Source organism: Ambystoma mexicanum, chromosome 2q (genome assembly GCF_040938575.1).
Source record: "Ambystoma mexicanum isolate Mex_15411 chromosome 2q, UKY_AmexF1_1, whole genome shotgun sequence".
Classification (NCBI taxonomy): domain Eukaryota; kingdom Metazoa; phylum Chordata; class Amphibia; order Caudata; family Ambystomatidae; genus Ambystoma; species Ambystoma mexicanum.
The window spans coordinates 848,360,772-848,370,678 of NC_090924.1; the positions used below are offsets into that span (position 1 = coordinate 848,360,772).

Consider the following 9,907-nt stretch of genomic DNA (forward strand, 5'->3'; position numbering starts at 1 on the left):
TGAAGGTTCTGTATCAATAGCGCAGTCTTCAGGTCTGTGAGGGGGTAGGGTCTGGACTACAGCAGTTGAAAACACGTCAGGGTATTCCTGATAGGCCTTAGGAACCTGTATGATATTTGAAACCATGAATGGGCCTTGCTGGTCTGTTGGCGTGCCTTCGGAAGATGTCGAGAAAGAATCCAGGAATAGACAGTGAGACATGCAATGCTCAGAACCAAGAAACAAGGATCCTGCTGCCCAGTTAATATATGGGTTGTGCTTCCGTAACCAGGGCATACCCAGTACCATTGGGTAATGAGCTGACTTTATGATGTCAAATTTGATCACCTCTTGATGATGGTTTATCGAGAGTTGGATCTCTTTGGTCTGTAAAGTTATGGGTCCTGAAGAAAGAGGTCTTCCGTCGATCGCCTCCACAGATTGCATGATGCCTCGAGTTTCATATGGAATGTGGTGGCTAAAGACCCACTCTTGATCTATGAATATCCCCATCGGCCCACAATCCACCAAGGCCAAAATGGGGTAGGTCTCATTCTTGGATGGCGATAGAAAGGCCTGTAGAATCACTAGGTTGTTCTGTCCAGTAGAGTTCAAGGATGGAATAGATGTGGAGCAAACATCTCTCTCCCGAAGCCTTGCTCCATCTAGGATTGGGAGCTGGCGTTTCCCGAATGCCGTGGAATGGCTAGAGGACACTTGCTAACTAGATGTTTATCCGAGGCACAATACATACATAACCCTGTGTGGATCCTTCGCTTCCTTTCTTGCAGGGATATGGGTCCACGGAAAGCCCCTAATTGCATGGGTTCTGGATTGTTAACAGAGACAGGAGTAGGGTCAGACTTCGAGGAGGTCTCAATGGAAACCTTCTGGAAGGGCATCTTGGTTTTCTTCTTCTCTGACTTCCTTTCCTGAATACGAAAGTCTATCTGCATAGCGAGATCCATAAGGGCCTGGAATTAACTTGGGTGAGCCACTCTGGCTAGTTCATCTTTGATGTCTTCATTTAGCCCCCTTCGGAAAAGAGTAAAGCATGCTTCTGAGGACCAATCCACTTCTTTAGTCAATTGTTTAAATCGTGTTACATACGTAAGCATGTCCTGGGAACCTTGCTGGAAATCAAGTAGACGTTCCGGGGCGCTAAAGACCTGTCCTGGGCGGTCAAACATGGTTTTAAGGGCCTGTATAAATCCGTCGTAATCATCCAGGAGGGCATCTCCAGAATTTACTAAAGGTGTGGCCCATGTTAGTGCATTTCTGGAGAGGTGCGAAATTATAAAGCCCACCTTAGCCCTGGGGGTAGAAAAATAGTAGGGCTTAAAGGTAAAGTGGACTAAACAGGAGTCAAGGAATCCACAAAGGGTTTTTGCAGACCCATCGTATTTATCTACAATGCCGCCCAGTAGTACGCTTTCCTTTGTAGCGGAATCACGGGACAAAACTAATTGTTTTAATGCAGCATTTTCCGCTTTCAGATTCTGCACCTCAGTAGTTAATTCTTGCATGCGACGCATGAGATCCTGAACGGCCGCCTCCATGTCCGATTCAACTTCGGTCGTTTGGCGTCTCAATCTGTCACGGATTTCCCCCTTTCTCACCTGAGTTCGATCCTTGCAGGAATTCTTTGAAGGAGCCTTCTTGCGTACGGATCGGGTTTTGTACAAGCCCGCGCGAGCCTCTTCTGGGTCCAGCGTGTGTTCAGCGTTCAGCGTCCAGGGGTACTCAGAGTCTCCGAGAAGTCCAGGAAATGAAGGAGGTGTACTCGGAGGCGGTACACGAGATCCGGGAATCAAGGCAGAGTAAGGAGGGAGGAAGGGAAGAGGGGGAAATCGAGGGTCCGGGAACCAGGAAACAAGAGATTAGTTACAGCGAACTACAGAGCACACGTCTAGCCACTGCAAGCCGTAGCGTTGAGAAGCGCGGGGCCGTGGGGGCGTGGTCTCTTTGTAGAATGAGCTACGTCTGACGTGGAGGCTGGTGGAGAGCGTACCACGTTATATGGCCATGTTGGAAGTACCAAGGAGTGCAAGCCCGTTGTGTCAGAGACCAGGAAGTCCAAAAGGGACACGTTCTATGGATCATGACACCCCTGGTATCCCATTTTATGGAATACAAGCACACCCAGATGACATGGGTGATCGACAAAGTGGTGAATAATACGAATGTGAGCAATGCCCTCAACCATAAGGAAGCATGGTGGATTTTTACATTGAAATCCATCACCCTAGGACTCAACGAGGCAAAGCCAGCAGGTCCCTACAATTGAGCCCCCTAAGCCTTCCAGACACGCTAGATCGAAGCAACAACATTGGTGCTCCCAGATACATAACCTGCCCCACAGTAGGGAGACTGCAGTGGCGCCTACAAAGATGGAGGGCCCAGACCAGTCTTCCTCATCTGGATGATGATGTAAGCACACAGAACCCCTCCTTTCCTCAGCTCTACTGAGCCCCCGGAGAGAGGGATAGCCTCCATCTCTTTAGTGAGTTAAGGGTATACGCCACCATAGGATAAGAACAATCCGGCCCACTACTGTTTCATAAACCAAATTATAGTATTAATCCACAATGCTGCCCCCCTCACCGCACAGAGGTATGCCTTTTACTATGAGCTCACCTCGAGTACACTTGGACTAAATTGTATGCCCAGCCAGTTTAACACACAGATAGAGCAGTTCACCCTGTTTAGGAAAGGGTGCTCAATCCAAACTAACACCTCAGTATCATGCGTTCTGCATGACAAAGATATAAACGCTTGCTGGTTGACATCAAACCGCTCACGCACATAAAAAATGCTTAACCCTGATTGGGAGCGGGTGCTTTACACAAACAATTGCCTTAGTATTATGCGTTCTGCATGATACAGATATAAACGATTGCTGGTTGTCATCACGACACCCAGGTACACACAAAAAATGCTATAGCCCGGGGTATGTGTGCTCAGAATCAGACAGTACACTTCCACGCAGGCGTAAGGCAGGCAATATACTGCTCTTCACAGCACCACACAAGAGCGCTCTGTGTGAGCAAATCCACTGGATCGAAGAAAATGATGACTGCGTGAATTATGATTTGCTGTTGCATATAGGTAAGCATTAGTTTTACATGCTAGCTGCGCATTTGCATTTACTGAAACTGGCCAGCTACGCCTATCGCTCCAGTCAATGGTGCTAAGCCGTATACCCGTAGCAACACGCTGTAACCCTGAACACATTTGCTTTTACTACAGCACAAGCATGATACAGCCAATCTTCTGCCACTTGAAAGCGTGTGTACTTCAGGAAGTTGAGGCTTCCCAAGGCTCACGAAAAAGACAGGGAAATAAAGGAAATATTATCTTGTCACACACTCGATGGGGACACACACCCTGAATAACTACCCCGTGTCTTGATGCCGCTAGTCTGCCCATTCTTAAAGTAGAAAAAGCTAATAGGTGGAAGTGCTATCCGCTCAAACATTAAAACCCCCCGAATTTCTTCTTGTCCACAGAACCCCGGACCATGGCTCTTGCATGGCCATACATATACCAATGGTGTGAGATCACATCCCACAATCACCACAGCGTTTTGACCACCAGTATCGGAAGGCGGAGTAAACTTGATACCGTGACGAATACTGGTTCAGATCACTTCTGGCACTCCCAGGCCCTCTAGAGGATCCCCAACAAGGTTGGTGCTGCCCTCACTTGAAAATGAGCTTGTTTACAGCTTCTACTTAAACTTTATCCACCCTTCCTGAGCTATCCTTTAGGAGCCTGCATTTGATTAGTTTTTATCCATTTCCTAAAGGCCCGAAAGAAGGCGCACTCATCCATAGCCAAAACGTCTGTGGACCAAGCACCCAGGATGCTGAAAAGTCCATGTTACATCTAGGGCCCACTACCCTGAAATAGACGCATTGATTGGTCACTTTTGCCTGACATTTGACCTGTGTTAGGTCTAGAAAGAGGACACTTTTTTAGTCCAATAATCTTTGTTGCAAAGAATTGCAGTCTAGAGTGTTGTCTAGAGTATATCTACATGCTTGTCTAGAAATTGCGACAATTTGTTTGCTACCATCTTTACATTGAATTGATGGAGTTTATATTTCACAAAGTCCAACACTGGTTTCTTTGTGTTCAACTGTTTATGCTTGATGTTTTTGTATGTATGTATCTGTCGATAAAGAAGTAATATAGTTACTAGCACATTCTCTGCACCGTCATGTGAAAAGAAAAAAAGAAAAATATAATTAAAATGTAATGCATCAGCCAAATAAAGAAAGGTGGGCAGATTAACACAGATTGTAGGTGTATTTGTATGTCAACCAAAACTGCAAACCAAATAACAGTTCTCCGAGAGGGTTCCATAGAGCAGATTGATTCAAACTACAATTCTCAAAACAGTGGAAACCTACATGAATTATTGTAGGTCAAAACAATAAGTGGTAGGATGCCCTTTTTGTTCCACATACAGTGAATTGGTCTGGCTACCTTCTCAGAAGTGTTTCCGTGTTCATCTAGCAAGGGTGGCCTCCGAAACATTGTCCACCAAGGCAGAGTTTAGAAATCCATTCTAACAGCTTGGTAATGGTGAGTGTGTTGTGTTTCGTTTCCATCTGTACTCTATTGTTTTTGAATGCTTGCAGTTGATTATTGACAAAGCGAGAGATGTTATGATCTCAGGTTGTGGTTGCTTTGCAGAGCTACAGGAATATTGTGATGTCATTGTAGAATGTGATGTGCGTGCCTGCTTGCATGATTCTGAGAGTGGTAGTCCTCACAAAAGAAAAATCTGAAAATCAGAAAGACTGATGGTCTCTCGCTGTCTCCTGGATAGCGAAAACAAATCTCAAAAACACAGAGGCCCTAGGCCAATCCAGAGATTAGGCAGCTTTGGCTTCCATTCAAATCTGTGCTGTAAACTAATCAGACACTGCTTGGGCTGTCATTGGCCCCTGCATCCACAATCCCCACATTCATACATCAAAGCCTCCTGCACACTGTTGTGTTCCGGGCAGGACACGGATAATAGAAGCAGATGAGTCTGACACGAGTCTGACGACAGAGGACGCTGTACCAGTGGGAGCCGTCCTGACTCACGCATGTGCAGTGTAAACTGCTCCGCTCGGCAGTACACTCTAGAGAAGAAGAATAAAGAAAGGTTGTTCATTCACACAGTCTCTGGGTTACTCTTTCCTGCCCTTTCGCTCTTCCATCCCTTGCTGATACAAACTGGGCTGCCTGTGTGCGTGTGTGAGCATATCTTCACATGGACTCTGTCCAAGCAGGACAAGAAAATGGCGATGGGGATGGGATCCTGCTGCCCATGATCCAGTGCTGAAGCTAGAGGTCAGCCACAGTGAGAAGACCCTCACTAGTATCAACTTGTCAGCAGCCTCCACACCCACAGCACACTTTCTTCAACTGAAATGTCAGAAAATGACAGGTTGATAAAGAGGGGTCCAGCACAGCTGCATTTCCCAGGACCATACCTTTCAACATGAGTGATAAGCAGGGCCTTGGACCTCGGTGGGAGCGTTGGATTTGAAGGTTTGGAAACTACTTAGCTGCTTATGACGAAACTGCACCTGACAAATTTGCCAGAAGACTGCTGATTAACTTAGATGGGGATGAAGGGGAACATTTAATACCCGCTTTCCGACCTGCTGAAGTAAAGACCTACGTGGGGCTCAAAGAAGCGCTCAGTGCATATTTTGATCCTCAGCGGAATGTGGATCATGACTGCAGACATTCAATACCGCGTGTTAGATGACCGGTGAATCGATGGACACATTTGCGACACAGCTCCGCAAATTAGTAGTCCATTGTGACTTTCACAAGTTCACAGACGAAGAAGCAATCCGTTTGAGAATCATTGGAGGCTGTATCTCATCGTCATTTCTGATGCTGTGTGAACCACTTTCCTGGCGACCATACTACAAATGGCAAGAACAGAAGCCAAATCAAAATCGTAAGCCTCACAGATGGAGACCAACATAACGCCGGCAAAAGATCAAATGTACCAGCTCAGTCAAGGAGGCTGTGGAAGATATATCAGCAGCACACCCTCACAGCGATATTCTTCAATGGGAAGATGTTACAGATGTGGATTACCTTTTCCTCATGAAGAGGGCTCGCTGTGTCCTGATTTTAGACACAAATGTGCAAACTGTGGCCGGTAAACTCACATGGCCTCTGTGTGTAACTCAGTACCAACCGAATGTCAGGAACCAATTTCCCTCCCTTAATACCAGAAAATAATCAGAGACCGGGCACATCTGTATGATGAGATCTCGTAAGCCATGCAAGACAAATTACAGGACGATTTCCCTCACCTCTGCCATCCACAGAAAGAGGTCCAAATGACTACACGTACATGATGTAATATATGTCTGCATCACCTGACAGTGACGTTGTCATAAAAGTAGGTAAACATCAGGCCAAATTTGTCATCGACACTGGCACAACCCTAAACATTATGGGCGTGTTCGAATTCTGAAAGATAACACATATACTGCTGCTATTGCCATCAGACTTGAACTTTTTTCTGTGGGCTGCAAAGGGTCACATGCAAAATCATGGGAAATTCTCTACAATTCTAAGCTTCATAGGAAGAGAGGCCTTCATAGTACTTCATGAGTTACAAGGAGAAGTCCTGGGAAGTAACCTACTAGGTCTCCCCACAGCCCTCGTAATGAGAATTGCAACTGTGACATATCTAATGCAACATGAGGGCTCCATCACACACCTGTATCCTGAGCTATTCATGGGTTTGGGTTCCCTCAAAATAGATCCAGTCACCATATCGATGAGTCGGTTGTGCCAGTTGCACAACTTCCAAGAAGAATCCCTATTCATCTCCAATCACAGGTTGAAAAGGAGATCAAGTGTCTGTTAGAAGATGACATAATAGTATCAGCCAGTGGTCCAACCCCCTGTGTGTCTCATATCATAGCAGTACCCAAGAAAGGAAAATATGACCAAATACGATGCAACAAGTAAATAGAGTGATTGGGTGCGAAAGAAACCCCAGCATGCATCTGGATGACATGATAAGCCTCCTAAATGGAGCCAAGATCTTCACAAAGGTTGATTTAAACAAGGGCTACCATCAAATCAAATTGGATGGGTAGTTTCGATACATCATCATTTTTGCCACTGACATTGTTCTGTTCAGATATAAGAGGTTGAGTTTCGGGATCTCTTCCGCTGTCGAAATCTTTCAAGAGAGTATCAGGAAAGCCATTCATCACATAAGGAACTGCTTCAACTACAGTGACGATATCCTGGTGTCCGGGCCGAATATTGAACACAATGTCACCCTGCAGCATGTATATAAAGCCCACACGCAAGCGGTACTGACACTCAATTTTCAGAAATGCGCTTTCCATAAGATGCACCTCAAATTCTTCGGGCATATTTCCTCTCACAAAGGGATGAGTCTTGATCTAGAAGGTGGCTGTGATCTCCAAAATTGCATCCCAACAAGACGCCAGTGAAGTCAGATCATTCTTAGGAATGGCCAGTTATTGCAGGCGTTAGCTCAAGGATTTCGCCACCCACAGTGCTCATCTCAGAGAACTCACCAAACAAGACATACAGTTTCATTGGTCTTCCAAGTGCAGAATAGGCTTTCACACAATTCAAGAGGGGCATTGCATTGCCAGAACACATTGTGTATTTGGACCCAGAAAAATGCACAGAGCTAACCGTGGATGCCAGTCCGGTGGGACTCAGAGCCATACTGGGACAACACCACCTGGGTCATGAATCCCCCAGGACAGTTATCGCCTACACCAACCAAAGCTTATCTGAAGTAGAGAAGAGATATTCTCAACCTGAAAAAGAAAGAGTTGCAGTTGTTTGGGCATGCAAGCACTTTCAGATGTTTCTCATAGGAAACCCATTCAAAATAGTGGCGGACCATCTAGCCCTGGTGACCATATACGGAAGTGTAAGATGCTGCCAAGGATTGAGAGATGGGGTCTGAGACTACAATATTTTAATTTCACAATCATGCATAAACCAATGAAAGAATACAATCTGGCTGACTTCATGTCACAACATCCTCTCCCTGATCGTTCTGCAGAAATGCCAATGGCAGAAGAATACATCGACTTCCTCACCAAGCAATGACCTATGAATCCTCTATCAACTAAGATGATAAAGGAGTGTAGGCTGACGGACAGGGTATTAAGAAAAGTGTGAGCGTTATTGAGTCCAGGTGTCATGACCCTTGCCGCTGGCCCTCAGTGGCAAGTCAGCGTTCCAATTAGGGCCAGGTCAAAGGCGTTAAAACCTCATCCAAGACTCTCTTGGAGTCAGTCCTGGCACCTTTGGCGCCAGGTTCATAACCATCATGAAGACCAACATTAGAATGGGACTATTTACTTGGGACTATTTAACTTGGGGGGTTCAAGAATCCAATATTTGTGTTGCCTAGCGCACACCTAGGTTTAAGGTTTTTTTACAGGATTTGTTGAAAATTTACGGGGTGCCGGGGAGAATAACAACCTTGACACTGGGTTGTTTTAACCTATGTAAATCCAACAGATTGTCCACAAGATTGTGGAACTCTCCCGTCCCCTGCACACCCTTTATACTGTAGAAACAGTCAATATTTCTATACAATGGTAATATTCAGTTTCTTTCAGAAAAAAGAAGAAATTAATGAGAGAAGCTAATTCATGACACTATTATAATAAAACAGAATGATGGGGACCATCGGTTTTAATTGAATTTTAAATTAATTGTTATAGATATGAATTTCAATTCATTCATCATCCAGTCTTTGTAAACATAATAACATAAATGTGTTCATTTTGAGGTTACATTCAATATTATAATACAAGGGCATACAAGGTACTCATCACACTTTCTATACAATAGGCTTTTCACATGGTATATCCACAGAAAGTAATGATGAATATTTTCTCGACGCGTTTCGGGGTGTCCCCTTCTTCAGGAATTGATAGCCCTCTTCATTGCCGTTAATCTTTGTTTCGTCTATAATGTATGATACAATGATCAAATTTTAGATTCTCACTGATAACTGTCATTTAACTCTTGGGAGAAATTTTTAATAATAATCACCTGGATGTTCAATGTGGAATATCCTAACTGGATTTATTATCAATAGCAATATCAGCCCAATAATGGTTATTCAACCTGTAGATGTGATAAAAAGACAATAGGGAAAGCTCAATTAAAAACGGGATCTTAATTCATGAAGGAAAATCTAGTCATGTAATATCTAAGAAAAAATATTACCTTTCGGTATTTCTGTAAAAAGCTACTACATCCATGGAATGGGTCGCTGTGGTATGTAGAGAGTCCTCAGGTACGGAGGTAGTGCAGTAATGGGCGATTCCTCCACTCGTGTCTGTAAAAACACGTATATATACTATGTTAGATACACGAAAACAATGGGGTGGGATCATTCTGTGGAGAGTATTCTGTGAAGGCCTCTAGGCTCATGATATGCAATTGGGGAGCTGTTTACAAAGGATTCTCTTACCTCCTTCCTGAGAAGATGGCCGGTGCTGTAGCTCGAACCGTTCTACACGGTTTTCGCTAAAGATGGCCACTATTTACATTATGACGTCATCACGTCGAAGCGTGACGACGTCACTATGTTTAGAACGTCAGCGTGTGACGGGAAAACAGACGTCATACGGACATATTTTAGAAAACAATGTGTAATTAACCAATAGTATATAGGTGTATATCTATACTGGTGCAGGGAGTTTGAGTCAAATGAAATAAAGGTGAAAAGAGTCGAACGATAAATGTGAGGAGTGTCTCATGTAACTTCTGGGAAATCTATTGTTTACCACGGACAAAAGTTAATCGAATATTGGACATCCGTGTGTTTACTATTTCAAGAGAAGCATGCTCACATTCTATGGTCTGTAACTTAATACATCCT

General features: G+C 44.4%; 1 long non-coding RNA gene across 1 annotated transcript; it reads right to left on the reverse strand.

Annotated features, from left to right (window-relative positions):
* Nucleotides 1-8,675: 8,675 nt before the first annotated feature.
* On the reverse strand, nucleotides 8,676-9,360 carry LOC138569776 (uncharacterized). The gene is made up of 2 exons (XR_011303327.1): nucleotides 9,250-9,360; nucleotides 8,676-9,147 (listed from the first exon to the last, which is right to left on the reverse strand). It is a non-coding gene; the product is annotated as an uncharacterized lncRNA (long non-coding RNA).
* Nucleotides 9,361-9,907: the final 547 nt, after the last annotated feature.